At 40.0% G+C, this 19,178-nt stretch overlaps 1 protein-coding gene across 3 annotated transcripts in view; it reads left to right on the top strand.

Annotated features, from left to right (window-relative positions):
• Nucleotides 1-19,178, top strand: part of negr1 (neuronal growth regulator 1) — a 174,683-nt gene that overhangs the window by 49,380 nt on the left and 106,125 nt on the right. The gene's annotated exons all lie outside the window — the stretch shown is intronic.

Consider the following 19,178-nt stretch of genomic DNA (forward strand, 5'->3'; position numbering starts at 1 on the left):
CTTTCCCAAGCTGTTTTCAACTACAAAACAGTACATGAATGACTGTTCAGAGACGTTATGGTTGTAGTTGGTCCCCAGTGGCTCTAGAAGAAGCTGCATGTAATCTGAATAACTGCCTCAAGTGATGTCACTCAATGGCTAAGTTGCATTGTGGGTAATGGAGGCTTCAGGTATAGTAAGAAGAGCAACAATGTGGACAATCTCTGGTTCTGCTGTATTGATTTTTAGTATTTGTTTTCAAACAGAAGTCCAACAGTGTTACAGGAGTGCGATGCTAGACCAGTAGACTGTTTTTTCAAACCTGGAGCAGACAAAGCCTTAAAAGGCTTTATACTACTTTTTCACATGCAGTAGTTCTCCCCAAGACCTGTAAACACACTTTAATGTGTACAAATTGGTGAAGTCCCCCTTTAAGTTATTGGGATGTTAGTCATCTATTATCTGCTCTAGCTTTTCCAAATGTATGTACACATATATATGGTAACACTAATGGTCTAAAATGATGTGAAATGGTCTCCAGTGTATCTGGCACCATCTTTGTTTCAAAAAATGTCCGTCAGTCTCTTATTTTAGAGTAGTTTTTGAGCTCTCCAGCTTTGTTTGAAGCAATAAAACAAGAATCTTCAGCAGAGAAATGTCTTCTTTGGAGGCAAACTGACAGTGTAGGGGTACATTTTGTGTCTGCAGGCTATGCCACACAAAGTAGAAGCTTGTTGGTTTAAATGACTGGAGGCTCACTATGTAGGTTGCCTTTAATCAAGCCTCTGTGGGTTTTGTCGCAGCAGGTAACAAAATAAGACAAGATTCTTAAGACTCTTAAAGAAATTTGTCTCGTTAGTTGATTCTCTGTGTGTCATGGGATTGGTTAAGAGGTGTTGATGCTGTGAATTTGCGTTTAACACAATAAAACTGCCGGAAACGGGGCTCTATCTCTATGTCTAACAGGTTCAATAGGTGTAGTTTGTTTTATGGGGCATTAAGTATGCTGTTTTGGGTACAGAGAGCTTATTAACGACAGTGTCCTAATTGTTACTTGTTGAGGTAATAGAGCTCAAGGTTCCGGAAGTGAAAGGTGAAAATGCCATTCATATTCTACATATAGATTTTGATTATTGGCCATAATGTTGTAACCGTCCAAAGCAGACTTATCACGAGTTATCAGATTGTCAAACGATGATATATGATCCTGTAGAAGTCACAAGTCCGTATGATATCAATCTTGTTTTGAGAAAAACATGTTTTATTCGCAATGTCATGGAGAAGTACTACACTACCCACAATCCTATGGTGTAACAGCGACGTCTCTGATTGGTGGAGCTCGCTGTTACCATGGAAATGTTTACCAAACCCGCGAATTTCATGTTAGCTAGTTACTGCTAACACTGAACTCTACGATCGTTTACCACAGAGCGACCATGATTTCACTTTCTGACCTACTGCGTTTATTTAGTGATGAGGAGAAGAGTTTATTAAGGGTTCACCCGAACATGAAATTTGCGGGTTCGGTAAACATTTACATGGTAACAGCGAGCTCCACCAATCAGAGACGTCACTGTTACACTGCAATGGTTTATGGGATGAGTAGTTCCTTTATTCTTAAGATAATTATGTACACAGTCTTGTACCTTTGCTTTTTCCTCTGTTTTCCAACATTTTTTTTGCGCCAAATTAAATGTTTTATGGTCACGATTCATCTCCTAGCTGATTGGCTTGGTTCCAGGCCTAAAACTCTTTATATAAGGATTTTATGAAACGTCAATGGAGTAAATGAATGGCAAATTCACTTCCGGAACCGGAGCCGTTAAAAAAGTGGGCGGTCACTGTTGAGCTCTATAGTTGGTGGCTGAGTGTGTATGCCAGCGGTCCTCAATAGGCGGCCCCCGGGCCGCATCCGGCCCGCCGGCCTCCTGTTTGTGGCCCCCGAACTATTATTCCTTCACTATGTGTTTTGGTTGGGTCAGCACGTGTATACCGGGACTTGTCTCCATGCCAACGATACACAGACAGAGCGCAACTTTTAACTTTCACTTTCGTTTTCGGAGCACTTCGCGTATTCATATTTTGCTGGTGGTAAGAGATTGAATATGGCGTGTTTCCAAGTAAACTGTTATGACAAAGTGGACTGTGATAATCGGCAATTCGCAGAAATAGGATCTTCAAAGTTGCATTTATTCTGCCTCCAACCGGGACAATCTCCACGTATCTGACAGTGCAGCGGTTTTAAATCCTTCGTCTTACTTTACTATCTTGCGCAGTTTGACAAGTTTTAGCTAACGTTAGCGACCTCATGTATATTTAATGTTGCAAAGAGTGTAACGGACGGGGAGTTTCTCCCGGCAAACACCCTTTCACTCACGGTACCAAAATTTGTATCATCCTTGTTAAAACACCATTTAATCACAGAACAAATGACGTGAAATAACCCACAACCATCTTACATATCATCTTATTCACAAACACATTCACGAACCATAATTACACCAACAACAACAGAATACCCAAGATCCATTGCGCCACAGTCCACAAGTGGCGTTACAATATGCCAGGAGAAGCTGTGATGAAGATTTCCAATTTGAAACGGCATTATGAGACGAAGCATAGGAATTTTGAAGAGACATTTCCTCAAAATTCAGTGATAAGCAAAACACAAATAAATGCACTGAAGTCGTCATATCAAGCTGCAAGCAGGATTCTTGTCACATCTATGTCACAATGAAATAAAATAATGCATGACTGAAGTGATGGACACAATGTTTGAAGGCAAACAAAAAGAGGAAATAATCAACTATGTATTTTAATTTATGTTAAAATGGAAATTACATTTTATTTTAGTTCGTATTTTGTTGTTTAGAATGAAAAGGACATTTTGTTTTGAATATTACAGTATTATTGCATGTGGCCTGACCGACCTCAATACATGGACCTCTGAGTCATTCAAAAAAATCTTTGTGGCCCTTTAAGATTTGTATTTGAGTACCCCTGGTGTATGCTAATACCTCAGACTGTGAGGATTAGCAGCAAGAAAACAGCCTCTACTGAAAATCTATCTTCCACATGCCATGCCATCTCTTCAGTAGGCTGATGCAAAGATTCCTGCATGATTCACTGGGCTCTGCATATGTTAAAGTTGGAATATTAATGAGGATATGATGTTATTAGACAACCTGCCAAATGAAAACACACTTCTTTACCTTCTGTCCACAACATACTGTGATGCCCCACATATCATTGCCCACTGTTAACATTCTCATTGTATGCCTGAGCAGGGATTAGATGTGTCTAGATGTGCATTCAAAATTTCTCTGTTTTGTGGTTAGGATTCATTTCAAAGGAACATACTGCTGAAATGTCCATACTTCCACACAGGCAGCGTAGTAGTAATAGAAGAGTTAAGGGTCAGACATACTTTTTGTTGAAGTGTGAGCTGTGATATGTGAAAGGTGAAAGTGGAAACAGCTCTCCAGCTGGCAATGCCTTTATGACATATGCAGTGAGGTTCGTGAAATTATTTTAAAGGTGTGATCATTCCTGCCGTGTGTTTAATTTGCTTTGAACGGTAAATAAAAAAAGTATCTGTTTTATCTTTATCCACACTGCCCTCGATCCGAAACACTGGAGCTTGTCAAGGGAATGAATGGAATAGTCAAAACAAATCAGCATTTGTCTTTACAGGTGTTCATACCTGTTATGAAAACACCAATAAATAGCACGCCATGAGCAATATCCCAGAAAGCAATTTGCCCTCTTCTCATTTTGTTTTTCTAGATGTTCCTGCCTGCTGGCTATCACATGTCAGTATCCATCTCCTTTCACTCTACTTATAAAACTGAGTGCTAGGTGCAGGGAGGTGCCAGGGTTGGTTTAAACATGCCCTGAGTGCCTTTTGAATGATTGCGGTTGTTTATGAAGTTGTCTTTTAAGCTGACGCAGAAGATAAGAGTGCAGCTCACCTCACTTGCCTCACAAAATTGGTTACAAACCTGTCCCATTATCAGAGGGTCGCGGGATCCAACCCCTCTCTAATTTGTAAGTAGCCTCGACCGAGACACTGAACAACTCCTGGCTCACTAATTGTTTGTTTATAGACTTTAGCTCAGTACCTTAAAGGTAAATGCAGTGCTCTATCAGCACTTGTCAACTTGTCAGAGCCCCACAGTGATTTGCGATTACAGTGACTGTTCAGAACTGTAAGGTCACAGGGGCTAACTGTGCCACTGCCAACGTGTCCATCAGCAGCCTTATGTCTTGTTAAAGATCCTTCAAGTAAGCAATCATTCTTTTGTAACTTTCTTATTCTTTTGTCCTTGTTTCCTCCTTGTGAATTGTCACTCTCTCAGAACCCACTGTCCCCACTAAAATGGATCCATTCAATCTGAATCTAGAGCTGTCTTGAAAACCAGTTTTTCTGGCTCCTTAGCTTTGGTAGAACTAAGATTGAATATTCACAGTTTCTTTCCAGGGGTGGAGGGAATTTATCTGTTTAAACCTTTTCATAGAATAGACTACATTGTGCTATTTCTCGATTCAGCATTTTCATTAGTCTTCTCTCTCTTAATTTCCCACCTAATTTCAGTTTTTGCTCACCAACTACTGTGATCTGCTCACCTTGCCTTTCCCCTCAGCTTTTTTCCCACCACTGGTCTCTTTATTGCAGACACACCAGTGGCCTTCACCGCCTCAGAGCTCTCTCTCCCTGTACGTGTCCCTGTAGGCCATGTGTCGACAGCAATGTTTTACGTTTTATAGTTGTCCAAAAAAACCCACACATTTTTGAATTCTTCCTCCACTGAATTAATTTTCACAACAGCAGTTGAGCAGCATGTAGAGGAAGCTTGCTGTTCATGATGCACACCATCAGAATGATCCAAACCTATGTGGTACCGAACCAACTGCACTGACAAGCTTTTACAAAACAGTGGCATTAATATGGTAAACAAGAGAGGATGCATCACAATACATTTCTAAGAGGGATTTAATACCAGGGCTGAGACCGGGGAATGTCTCTCTCTTTGTCTGTGTTGGTCTGCAGAGTAGGTGCAGGTATTCTAGGAATAGAGCGATGGGAGATTGTCCACTAGTAAATCAATCATGGAAGAAGTAATGCTAAAATGGGTCATTTAATATTCTTCAGCGGCCGTTAATGTACCAGGGCGGTCTGTCCATTTGAAGTCTGTGTTTGGGAAACACAATGCCATGTGTAAATGAGCAATGCCCCAAGCACGGCTGTAGTTGTAAAAACACAAGCAGAGCTGAAGGGGAAACAAGGTGGGCAGTCTCCTCAGGCCTGTGAGAGCTGATCAATCAGTGCAGACTGCGTTTTTCAGGAGGGGGTCCTTAAAGAAACGGACACCAAAACAGAGCATTCAGACAGAGGATGAATAAAGGCGCTGCACCGATGAAAACTATGAGAAAAAATGTGTTTTTTGAACATCAAAGCAAAAAAAAACAGAAGGGCCCTTAGAAATAGCATAATATGGGACCTTTAAGAAAGATCAATAAAGGAGAATGTGTGGGAAAAACAGAGCAATGGCATCATATCCAAACTTGGAAGCAAAAGATAACCTGAGTTTTGAGATCGGAAGAGAAAAAAGTTATATCAGTGTAGTCCCTGAAGTTAGGGCCAGCAATCATGAATTTCCCTAAGGTGGTTAAAATAAGGTCTTACTGCAAGTCCAGTGATTATGAAAACAAACTCCTGGGATGGATTGTTCAACAGTTTAGGCTATATAAAGCCCTGTCAATGTCTACTTGTTTGTTTCCTCTAACTTATTGTGCTCTAGTTGTCAGACTCACCTCATTGTTCCTGATGTACCGTCCTGAGAGTGAGTGAACTGTAGAGTGTGGTGAGTATTAAACGGGCCCCGGGGCTAAACTTAGAAAGACTGTAGTACCAATAAGCTCCGACGTTATTAGTTCTGCTAACGGCATTGGAAGAATTAAAGCAATCGTCTATGGAAATTCACTATTCCCAATCCTGAACTGAGAACTCTGTTTTGGAGCCTATCCTGTGCAGGGGTCTCTGATACAGACAGAGACACAGAGACACCCTGATCCGAGTGGCTACGACGGAGAGAGACAAAATTGTGTGGTTATACTTCACAAGAATAAATGTAGACAAGTCCGTTCCCATCTACCTCGGGTATGTTATGTTATCAGGAGCCCACACAGTTAATTGAATTAATCAAACATGGGTCGATAGCTGTAAGTAACTATTCGTCAGCTGAGGGTTAGCTATGCGGTCATGAATTCTGTCTGACATGGTGAAAGTTTCATTTCAACTGTCCTTCAGACTTGAGTATAATTACATCCAGCAATTAGGCTACTAATTTAACTATGTCCTGAACGACAGCTTGGGTGATTCTTTTACCATTTCAGACAGGGTTCATGAAGGATAGCTAAATATTTAGCTGATTAATAGTAATGGATATTAACCCATGTATATATGTATAAACTGTAGTCATGCTGCAATCTGCATGTTACCACTGTGTTTTTTATGTTGTTGTGTGTGATGATTTAATTTGTTTTACATTTCTTTCATTACAATATTATAGAGTCAGTAATAGTGAATTGCTGCATATGGTGGTTAAGACATGTGAAAAAAGTGTTAGAAAATAACTATTGTAAAAACTGTTTATTTAATTCATTATTACATTATACTCTATAAATGTTATTTGTTCAAAGTAGTGCTGGCTCAGAATTCAAGATTGTTTACATAGAGTAAAAAAAATGTAAGCAATTGTTCATTCTATTCTTACATTTTTAGATTTTCTCTCTTAAAAAGTTTACAAAAAGAACTGATAAGAGTATCGTTAAAACACCAAATCGATAAACAGTATCGATAAGAGTAGTAGTGCCATTAAGGTCTTAACGATACCCATCTCTAGTAGTGACTTGCAATTAATGACATTAACGCTGACAGCAGAGCTGCTTTGGCTCAAACAGTCACTTTGCCTGTGCTTCAGCGGCATTTTACAGGTACACCGTGCCTATAAATATACATGTGATAAACCGAAGTCAGCAGCTTGGCAGGCAGTAATGGTCACTACAGGACCATCATGTTTTTGTAGATGTTGGCTTTCTGAAGAACATTCTGTAATGGGAATCTTACCAGGGGTGTTTCGGGTCATGGCAGTTCCTCACCACTGGCCATATGGCCACAATCAAACCGAAGCTAATGTGCCAGCTGTCAGCTGTATAATGTGTTTTGCAATGACCGGAATTCCTGATGGATGTGACCTAGCGGCTCAGATTTGGCAGCTTTTGACACACAAATACTAATTGTTGTTCTACAGTTCACAAATGTAACATGTTGGCGATTTCAGCCAGAGAGGTCTATCACTTATACTCTGAGACAGCTGTTTTAGTTCAACATAAACAGCTGAATATGATTGAAAAAGCTCAGAAGTAACACCTGACTTAACATCTCGGGACATTTAGAATCTAGAGTCAAGAAACCAGAGGAATAAGACAACGCAATAAAACAAAAATATTATAAAGTGACATCGACAGAAGGTGACGTGGTCAGTATATAGTTATTTGAGATGATGATGGACAGTGAAGAGCATGAAAAGAAAGGTGAATATATGTTTGTTATTTGAACTTTTATCAGCTATTAGTAAAGCTTGATGGTGTTATGATCGCGTTATGTAAATCTGATACTGTTAAGTCATCAGGCAAATGGGTCGCCAGCCGTTGAGACAGAGCTGTGTATCTGAGCGTGAGCTGCAGGCAGGAAGTATGTCGAAGTACAGATGACTCACTCCAGCTGATAAATGCCTGCAGTCATGTCTCTGATGGGGTGCTCAAGGTAGTTAAAAATTTGCTTCATTAAATCAGCAGCCACTCTGCCGTTTCTTTATGTACAGCTGTAACACATGTGTGGTGTTATATCTCCTCTGTTACTTCACACCATATTGTACCTTTGTTTATTTGCTTTGTCAAAACTCTGTGTGTTGTGAATCATTACCTGTCACCGTGCGATACTTGTGTACACATAGTGTAGGCCCACTCATGGAGAACAGAGGGATTTCGTTACAGATGAGATGCAGCAGGGGAGCAGCTCTGTCATGATGCTGAGGCTTCTTGGAGCATGCTGTTTTTTCATCTTCTGAAAGGGAGGAGAAGACTTGCTAAGGAAAAAAAAAAAAAGCATAGACACTTTAATCTGGGCTTTTCAGTCCAAGCATACAACATTTATTAATGCTGCAACACGAATGTTACAGTTGAAGTAAAAGGATTTCATGGCGTTGGATTTTTTGGCACTTTTGCTTTGCTCGACTGTGTTCCATGAGGAGTGGCACAGAAAATGGGAGCAAGAAGGGATTACTGTATATGTATGGAAATATTCAGTGGTCTCAAGTCATTTCAGGTGCATGGTAGGGTCCTTGACCAGCTGATCCTCCAAGCAATTATGCTTATCTGAAATGCATATCTATGTCAGCAGAGAAGGGTTGCTTTCTAGTATTTTGTCATGTTATTCCAGTTTCGTCAACACATATATTTCGATATTTTAGGGCAGAAAAGGACAGAATAGATGAATAGTAGAATACCACGTTGGAACTTTTGCCGGAAATGTTAGGATTTTTTAATGGAAAGCCATCATTACTTCTACCAATGATGAAGATGGAAATATATTCAGCACTTTCCCTAAAATCATAAATTCCTTATCAGTAATGACTTGATGATCCAGGAACCCACTGAAAGTGCTTAACACTTTGGAACTTGTCTAGCTTTTTTCTATTAACTACATCATTTCTAAAGTGTCTTTACATGTGTCATGTCCTGTACTTTGTCCCTGTAAACTATTAATGAGAAATAGCCATTAATTTTGCCATTTGAGCAAAAAATTCTTCTTTTTAATCACTGTCCATGGGAGTTTCACCTTATTTGAACGTTACTACCATTTTCCAGCAACAGAAATCTTAGTGAAGGACACCCTTCTTAGCACATATATCACATGTCACTGCATTAGGGGCAGGAGGTTAGTTATGGCTGGCTCCTCAGTCATCTTCGCAGATTCATTTAATCTCTGCGTGACATTTATCCCCCTCTGAGATCTTGTGTCACCTCAACAAATTAGTCGTCTGCATCTGTGCCTCTCCCCTCATAGCTCCATTGCCATTTAAACAGCACATGTGAGAAATGAGAAAAATTAGGAATTGAAAACACACTATTGCACAGGCATTACAGCTCTGAGTTCAGAGTCATGTGAAGTAAAGGCCGCTGTCTGAAGCCTTGCCTTTTTGCAAATTCTGATGGTGAAAAATAAGTCAAGTAGGTGAGAGCTGCCAGAAACATGTTCTTTTTTTTCATAAAACTAGGTTGTCTATGCAGTAGAAACACCCAACTATTTCATGGAATTTGTGCTACATGGACAGAGAAGACTGTGGTTGCTCTGAAAGTATAAAATGTAGAAAACATACAACACCCAGAATGCACAGCACTGGAGCAATAAAGACTTTGGCTAGTGGGTAAAACAGGAAACATTACAGCGGCTGGCTGGTCACAAATCTCTCTTATTATTATATAGTGTTACGGCTAAAGAGTACAATTTAAAATGTTTTACTGAAAATGTTTTAGAAAATGCAGGAACAATATCTGGATTAATATTTAAAGAGTACTGCCTAGATTTGACAGATCTCGTTTGGTGAGACCCGAGAGAGAGAAAGATAGGGGCGGCTCCCATTCTCAGACCAAACTTTACACTCTTTTTTGGTGTTGATGCAGGCATACAAAGACATAGTACCATCTGTGGTTTAGGCCTAGTGCTGGCTTAAGTTTGCTGGACAACACATTTTTCAAATGAGCAGGGAGCTCTGGGTGCAGGCAAAATAAGGTTTAAAGGAGACCTATTATATGCTCTGTTGTTGTTAGTTGTGCTAGGTCAGGCATGTGTAAGCTGACCAATCAGAGCAGACTGGGTATTACAGAAGGGTAATACTTAAAGAGATGGGTGCTAAAACAGAGCGTTTCAGACACAGGGGGAATACAGTGCTGCAGCAATGAACAGGATGAGTAAACTGGTGTGTTTTTTTGCACGAAAGCATATAAACCTTTTCTGGTAGTAGCCTAAAATAAAATGATGAACCTAGAATTTAGCATAAAATCTCACCTTTAACATTGTTCATTTGCCATATCACCCACATTGTGATGATACAGAGCTGGTTAGAATTGGCAAAGTTTCCCTCTAATGTGCTGTGTAGTCATCCAGAAATGGAATTTGACTAATATTCTATCACGATGCACAACTCCAGATCTACCAGTGCCTAAATGGGTCTGTAACATAATCTCAGCTAAAAGCTCTTAATCATCAGGGCCATCAGGGTCTCCTGAATTACATAAAGAGTCCATGTTTTCTGCCAGGTACATTTGGCACAGGTAACTGTGGATCAGTTAAACCCATCCTTTAAAGACTTGACTTAACAAGATTAAAGTGAATGGGTTCTGCCTTGTGGCTGTGCACTGATTATTGAGTTAAACTGTGATATCAGTGACATCACTGACAACCCAATGAACCATTATGGACTCCTGGACCACATTAGCCAGGCTCTTATACTACCCTACTGTAGCCCTGGTCTTCATCTGCTTATCCTCATCTCCACCATGCGTGCGCTGACCTATATACAGTCTATCCTGACCATTATCTGATGTAGGATACAGAGGAATGAGAGATCCGTATCAGGCCCAACCCGCCCCTCTACACTTCACGTGACTCCTCATCAGCCGCCATTCTTTTTCCTCCCTCTCTGTTAATTAAGATTGTAGATGTGATAATGTATTAAATATGCACAGCACCTCTCATCTAAGAATATCTTGTCACAGTGAGGAGGGGGAGAAAAGGCACACTTCCCTTCTCCAGTAACTGCCTACATGGGCTCTGGTAATTCTGGCTTTCATCAGAGAAAACAGAAAACTGCAGGCAGAGGTGTTGATCTTAAAAAAATCATTTGAGATGAATCTTGCTGACATACTGTTATGTGAACTGGATTTGATAAATACAAAGTGCCTGTTCCTACATGCATCTAACACCAAACTATCACAGGATCATGTGGGGAAGAAACCAAACTCAATACAGTAGATGGGATGCAGTGTGTATATATATATATATATGAAGGATTTTATATAAGACTCAGTGAGATCTAATACTTCATGGGGTTAGAAATTTCAAATATGGGAAGCATAATCCTGTCTGTGATGAAAATGCTTTGGACATTAATATGGATCAGAGCGGATCTACAAGTGAAAAACTCATTGCCCACGCCCGCCGAGTGAGTCAGTCTGGGGAGAGTGTTTCTCAGCAAGTAGCGAAATGGAGGGTTAAATCTCCAGGTCGACGCGCCTCTCTTTGATGTCAGCACAGAGATAGAGTATTATCACCGAGTACAGCATAAAAAGGCCCAGCAACGCCACAGTTTATTCTTACTACGCTATGAGTCTGTCACTCTCGTTAATTGTCGGTCGCATTGGAAATAGATGAGTACGAAAATACATTCTTGTCAACTACGCCTTAACGCAACACTCTGCATTAATCCAAAGAATGAACACGAGCGTTGCTGGCATGGATTCCTCTTGAGGATTAGCCATATCAATACTTTAAAGTTTAAGCATAATTGCAACCTGGCCCTACCTTGCTCTTTATTTAATTAGAAATAGATTGCCGCTCTCTGAACATATTGGTTAAACAATTTCACATTTAAACTTGATGTCAAGTAGCTTTTAACAGTTAAATGTGAAGTTCTATACATTTCATTGAAACTGAAACATAGCCGGACATTTTGTCAATAGTCTCCGCTTGAATGCTGCTATTAGATGGGCAAATTACTATAATAGCCAATAATTGTCATAAAAAATTAACTGAAGAAGTCATTCTCCTGCCTGAGTGGCCATTTCAGTAAAATAAGGCTCCTCCCACAGGTGTGCAGCCCTTATTTCACAACGCAGATAAAAGTGGTTATTTTAATTCACTCAGGAAGTTTTTGGCTTTATACCCCCCTATGTGGTCTCATAGTGAAATATGGAAAGCAGTGTTAAGAGGATGGCATACATTTTAAAGTCCTTTGATACTGTTCTGAAGGACTGTATTAAAAATTTGGCCTTCATCAATATTTAAAACCAATCAGGTACAACCAGAATATGTTATATATGGTTGTACGTGACACTTGCATTCAGGAAATTCAATAAACATATAAATAAATTGAGTTTATATAGTTAGTTTTCAATGTATTTCTGAATCTTAGTAAATTTAGATAATGATGTCGAGGTTATAGCTCTTTCCCTGCATTTGGATTAAATAAGCGTATACACATTTTTTGTGTAATGTATCTTGAGTTTGTATACAGATACTGCAACAACACTAATGCAATATTTCGTCATAACTGTACGTGTGATAAAATTTTGGAGTGCTGTGAGAGGAGACTGAATCTGTGTTACAGTTCCCGGCTGGAATGACTGTGTATCAAGAGTCTCAGTGGAATAATAATGCATTGAAACATCCTGGCTTGCCATTCATATTGCAGGGGAAGTGTAGAGAGAATATGAGTGTGTCTAAAGGAACAGATTTGCCATTATGGCCCCTGACATTTAGTTAGCCACTAATCATTGTCATTGGTTTGTGTATGTAGGTGTGTGTGTGTGTGTGTGTGTGTGTGTGAATCCCTATCTTAGCCCCTTGTAAAACTCTCCCCTCTCTGATGTGTTTGCATGTGCCTGCAGTGTTGCATGTGTGCGTCCTCATACACGTGTGTGTGTGTTTGTGCACTGATGTGAGTCCTCATCATGGAAATAGCTGATATTAGCCATGGTTAATTAAAATGAGTAAGGACAAAGGTCAGCCACTTAGCTCTCACGTCTCTCTTCTCTAGAGAGGGAATAGATACAACAAGAGAGGAGAGCAACTCAGGCATTTTTATTTGGCACTTGGAATGGTCTTTGCAGGTAAAACTGCAAAGGTAGACTGCACTCCGTCATCGCTGCTCATTCAGTCCACCTCATTTATTTTAACCAGCGTGGCTCGAAATGTCACAGTTTTCTTAATCTCAGATTCAGAGTGATCCATTATGGAAAGCTTGATTCTCACTGCATCACAATTCTGGACCCTTTCTCGCTCACAGTGACAGACAGAGGGATGTTTTTGTACACTTTGTACTCTGAAACGCATGTCTACAATCGTACATAAAAATGAGTTTCAGATTATAGTAATGGGGTTGATCCAAAGCAGACAGTGTAGACTTAACTCCCCAAGAATTTTCTTGGATGCTGTCCCACTTCAATTATCCTTCCTTTCCTGGCGTATCATCTTGATGTCTGTCCTCGAGGATGATATCAGATTAATTGGCAGGACAAACTTATCTCTATTGCTGCTCACTGTTGCTGATAGAATAAGATATTTTGTGGAACACAGCAACAGTTGTCATGGTGCACAGGAAGGCAAGCACAGCTGTCTAATAACACAATAGAGAATAAATGAAATACCAGTGGAATGAGGTGTAAATCAATCGTCAAGTCAGTGGATTCATTTAAAATGAGAATTCACAAATCATTGATTATTTTAACTGGTGGCTTTCTTTAACTTAATTAAGTCTGTCTACCAACAGGAATCAGTTCCTCTTGTTTCCCTGTCCTCATGGTAGATTCAACATAATCTGCATTTCTACACTACTATTCACATCATTACAACGACGTAATCTTACCGCAGTTGCCTGAAAACTTCACTGAATCATCTGATTTCTGAGTGTGTAAGTTGCTGTGTCAAAAACTCATCCAGGCTTTTTGGTTTTCTGGCTCCTGCACGTTCTTATTCCCACTAGGGCTGGCAACGAATATTCTAAATTTCAATGTATATTGGAATATTTAAAAAAAATGAGATTTGATTGTGAAAATTAATATTCGACTGTGGAAAAAAACACATCAGCGGCTACATGCGAGCGAGAAACTTGCTTCATTCATATGCAAGGACATGAGGCAGACCAGTTTCATTGATGGTACGGGCCTCAGAGAGTTTTGTCAAGAATTGGAACTGAGGTACCGTATCCCGAGCCATGGAACAATAACCAATAGAATCGAAGAAATGTATAACAGCACCTCAGACAATATTAAAGGAGTTACTCAAAGACCAAGATTTGGCACAAATATAGATATTCGAATGGTTCCAACCTTTTGTGTTTTTTTTAGAGGGAATATTCGAACATCATTTTGGAGCAAGTTTGACAGCCCTAATTCCCACCTACAAAACTCTGATTGGCCTGGTTTAGTCTCAACAGAGGAAACGGCAGTCAATGAGCACAACTCCATACCTCTTTGAATCACTCAAATAATGAGAGATGTGGGCAGCAATTCAAAAGTCTGGGCTAATGCCACTACTCAGCATGCTTGCTCTCTTTCTCAACAGGAATAGTAATTCTCAATCACTAATTATTTCAAAGCACTTCTAGCTTCTCTTTGTATCCACATTGGTAAAACTAAATCCTTCCTGCAGATATTTCACGTCAAATGCTGACCGATGTTGGCACAATCCACATTGCGTTAACCACAAGAAATGCCAAACCAGTGACACTCAACATCTTTAGTTGAGTTTGTGCTTGAATAATCCTGGCTCTTCACACTGTCCAGAGTCCACCATCCAGACGTCTCTTTGCAGTCTTCTTGCCCCTCTCTGCTTTCCACTGTGTATCTATTTACACTGTAACAGGCCTTTCCAAATAGCCAAACATGCCCAGTGGAGGAAGATGAGCTCTATCCAAGTTGAGAATGCAGATCATGGAGATTTAGGAGGTGCATGAGAAATTCTATTTGATGGTGTGAAGGTGTATGATAAAGAGCTGAACTGATTAATCAATAAATCAATTAGTCAATACAAATAATTGCAACAGCATTTCTGTAATAATCAGTCATTTAGAGCAATAATATGTAAAATGCAGTTTATTGTCGAGTCTAATCCCCAGGCAATCAATTACAGAACCTTTGGGTGTCAGTATTTGAAGACCCGGTGATGAGACTCAACAATCAGCTGCCTTCAGTGTTGCTTCAAAGCCCCCTCAACAGTGGACGTTCTTTCTCAAACAGAGAACGAGGGTGTGGTTACTAGTCCTGCTTAAACCATTACCATGGCAGCCAGACTTCTAGCAAGGTCAGCATCACTAGCATGGATGAGCAAGAACATAAATACTGCATAATAGTGTGAATTTTAGCAGTTGTAGAAAAAATTTAATACCTACACACTTGTTCCGGTTGTCAATATTTGCTAAACTGGCATTTTTTTTCTCTCTTTTCTTGTTTTAATTTTGTCTAATTAATCAATCAAACAAGGACATAATCGTTAAAATATAACATCAAATAATCATTGACAGAAATAATCAGTAGCCTTTTCTTTTATGTATCTGTTTCGGTGTTAGGGTACATTTTTATAATCCTCCTATCTTACAACGTCTGAAAGCCTTAAGGGCTTACTTAGAAGTTTAAATCTTTATTGACTCTGCCTATTTTTAAAAGCACATGAATGAAGTTTGCGTGGGTGTTAGTTTTGATAATGCTCAGGTCAGTCAGTCAACTGGGATGCCTCCTATTGCCAACAGCTCTGGGTCATGTAGAGTAAAAATGTAATCAACTCTGTTTCTTTTCTAAAATAATTGTTGTTGAATTCTGTTCATGAAGGCAACTCCAGAAACACTTTAATAGATGAGACAGTGTTTCGTGATAACAATCTAAATTCAGACTTTTCGTCCACTGGTGGTGTTAGGCCATGGCTTTTGTGGTGTTAAACAGTTGGTCTCCGAGGTGTAAATCACAACAGAGGCACGACTTCTCTCCCTTCTCCTCTTGGCAGTGTTTATCTTACAATGCATCCTTCATCAACAGTGGGGTAGCTGTGAAACAGATTTGCTGGGGTGAAGCATTGGCAGGTGCCTCAGAGATACACTGGCCTTAATTGGGCAGATAAATATCGTGGGCTGCGCTCCCCAGCCCTACAGCACTGTTGCATACATCACCCTGAATGCAGACTGACCACCAACAGTGGGGTGCCTGTCTGATGGCTGAAACTCATCTGGTGCCTAAAGTGCAATTAAAAAGCAGAGAGAGGTTGCTTCCACCAGTCTGCCCCCTTGACTTGTGGCTGTGTTAAAGTCCAGTTGCAGAAGGCCTCCTGGTTTGTTAGAGAGTCCAGCACTCATCTTTATTTCAATTGGAGAGACTTTGTTCTGAGGGAATGAGTAATATTTGCACTGCCATATCAGAAATCTGAACTAATTTTCTTTGGGTGAACTGGAGCACCTAACTTTTTTATTTAGGTGCACCCAATAATACATTTGAAGTTACTTTCTTAACATATTCAAAAAAATTATTTTAAACAGCACCACATTTGGAAATACATGTTTTTCTTCTTTTAAATCGCATGCAGCAAGAAATTCGGGTAACCTCAATTGTTTAGAAAGAATAAATAAACAACTCTATTTCAGGCGCTCTGTAGTGACCAATGAACATGACGGGTGCATTTGCGACAAAAATAGTCACACCCTCGAGCCGTGCATGTGCGCATAGGATAAGAAATATGAGTCTTCGGCGATTATGCCTCGTCGTGACTTCCATTATATTTTAAGAAGGAATGTGTAGCCTTGAGTGGTATAGGAAACTGATGGAGTCTAGACACTGATTGTGTTCATGGGATTGAGATGGATACTGGTCTGGATATGATGAGCTGAAGGTGAATGGGATGCAGGAGGGTCACAATAGCAGATAAAAGAACAGATTTAAAGTTTGGCAGCAATGACAGGATTGGTTGATTAAAGTGTGGCTAAAGACAACTATAGTCAACTGATTAAGCCAGGGAAAGAGAGAGGGGAAGAGAGAGAGAGAATTGTGAATGAATAAGCATGAAGAGATTCCTCGTTGAGCTGCATATCACATCAAATCTCTTACATGCAAAGGGATGTACAAGACTCAAAAACCAGGCAAATCAAAGACGGGATATGTTCTTATTTAAAATGATCAGACTCACTGATGTTCTGTATGAACACCATTATTATAACAATCAGTGCTCCAGCGTAACATTGTAAACAATAATCACAACTGACATCTGTATTCTGCAAAGTACAAGCTCAGGGTTTTTAATGATGAGCAACTTATTGAATAGTCATGACTTTGGCATTTCCAAAGCCCTCAGTGGATACAAATTGCCCTGTGTTACCTACATGTTGTTTGGTCCAAATCCTCTACTACCAGCCCGCTGGGCGGATCGTGCAGAAGATGCAGTTGATACCGGGTACCATTAGAGGATGTGGCAGCTGACACACGCAAACAACACCCATGCTGTATGCACATCCTCGGTGTTTGTGGGAGTGCTCGCATGCACATACCACACACAGGCGCTTAGGATAGTCACTTATCCTCTTCAGCACTTGAACCTTGAATTGTTAGGCAGCCAGTGCTATTTATCGTAGACTTATGTGACTCACCAATGAGAGAAATAAATCAGAGCAGAGAGACAGAGAAGAAGCTTGGTTAGAGACAAACAATGCATGAATGTGTTTAGATCCCACAAAAAATTCTTCAGTCACGACATGTCCCTGCTCTTTTTGAAAAAGACTTCTCTTCTACCAGATGATCCAATCAGAGCTAGATATAAATATTTCAAGATAAAAGCTTAATGTGATTAGAAATGAATGAAAAAAAGATGGGGCGTTGCACATAGCTCTACTGATGATGGGTCCTCAAGAAGTCCAACAAGGGTATTTTTAAAAGACACTCGTCATAACTAGGGGTGTGAATCTTCACTGGACTCACGATTCGATTCGATTTGATTCGATTATGATTATCCAGTCAACGATTCGATTCGATTCGATTCTAGGTTGCATCACGATGCATCACGATTACTGCACATGCTATGTTTTCATCAAAGGATACAGGCATATATATATATATATATATATATATATGTATATATATATATATATATATACTCACTTTTTATGTTATGTGCTCTGAGAAAGCACAAGCATCACATAAACTAGAACAGTGCTGTTTACTAGTTAAGAATATGTTAATTCTTATTGAATCAAGAATACTTAAACTATATGACTTAATAAACTATCGCACACTACAAATGATGTACAAAGCTGCTAACAAAAGCCTCCCTCATAATTTGCAAATACTCTTCCTAGACAGAGAAGAGAGACACAATCTCAGAGGGAACATGATTTTCAGGCAAAGTAAAGTACGAACTACGTTAAAATCCTTTTCTTTATCGGTCAAAGGTGTTAAACAATGGAATGTGCTAGAAGAAGATGTCAAAAAATCAGCAACACTAAGTGGCTTCAAAAAAAAGTATGTACATTCAATCGTTGATCAGTACAGATCAATACTAGAGGGTTGATAAAGGTCAGAGTCACGAATCAACAGACACTGGGCAGACACTTTGTTGAGACGGCATGTGAGCATAACAAATACCATTCTGTACCCAAACAATAAGTTGAACCTGAGAAAATTGTATGGTCCAAGGCCAATGCCAGTTGTACATGGCAGGATGTTGTTATAATGTGCATCAACAATGTGAGATAACTTAGGTACGAACACTGTGCCACTATTGTGAGTTATCACAAGTTCTTCTGAGCTGTGAAGGACTCAACCCTGTAAATCGGCACACAAGAGTCATTCGATTGAGATTCATTTAATATTGTCCAACTACGTTCTTAACCAATCAATCAATCGATCAATCCACGATGGAGTTGCTGAGCTGGTCAATGAATGCCATCGACAGAGTGTTCTCAACACGGCGTGCGGGTTCTGGTGAACCGACATGCCCGGACGGGACCTTTATGTCCGGCTACGTTATGGATGGTTGGGGAAAGTGGAGAGTCATCTGCCTTGCAGCACTGGATGTGGAAGATGTCGAGGACGTGTACATGTTCACGTTCATGACAATTGGAACGATCGCTTTGGGATTTGGAATCTTTATGCAATATTGGAAAATGAGAAAGATCGCTACTGAGCAGACCAGTGCGAGGGCGGACAACGCCAATACTCGGAGTGCTGTGGTCGGGATACGCTCTGACATCTCAACAATCCGCGACTTCGTGATACAGATGCGAGTTGATGTAGCCACCAATCGGGAGGACATGGCGAAGCTAACAGCCATAAAAGCTGCAGAGGAGACTGATGAATAACATGAAAATGCATTAAAGGGCTCT

Source organism: Sparus aurata, chromosome 11 (assembly GCF_900880675.1).
Source record: "Sparus aurata chromosome 11, fSpaAur1.1, whole genome shotgun sequence".
NCBI classification, from domain to species: domain Eukaryota; kingdom Metazoa; phylum Chordata; class Actinopteri; order Spariformes; family Sparidae; genus Sparus; species Sparus aurata.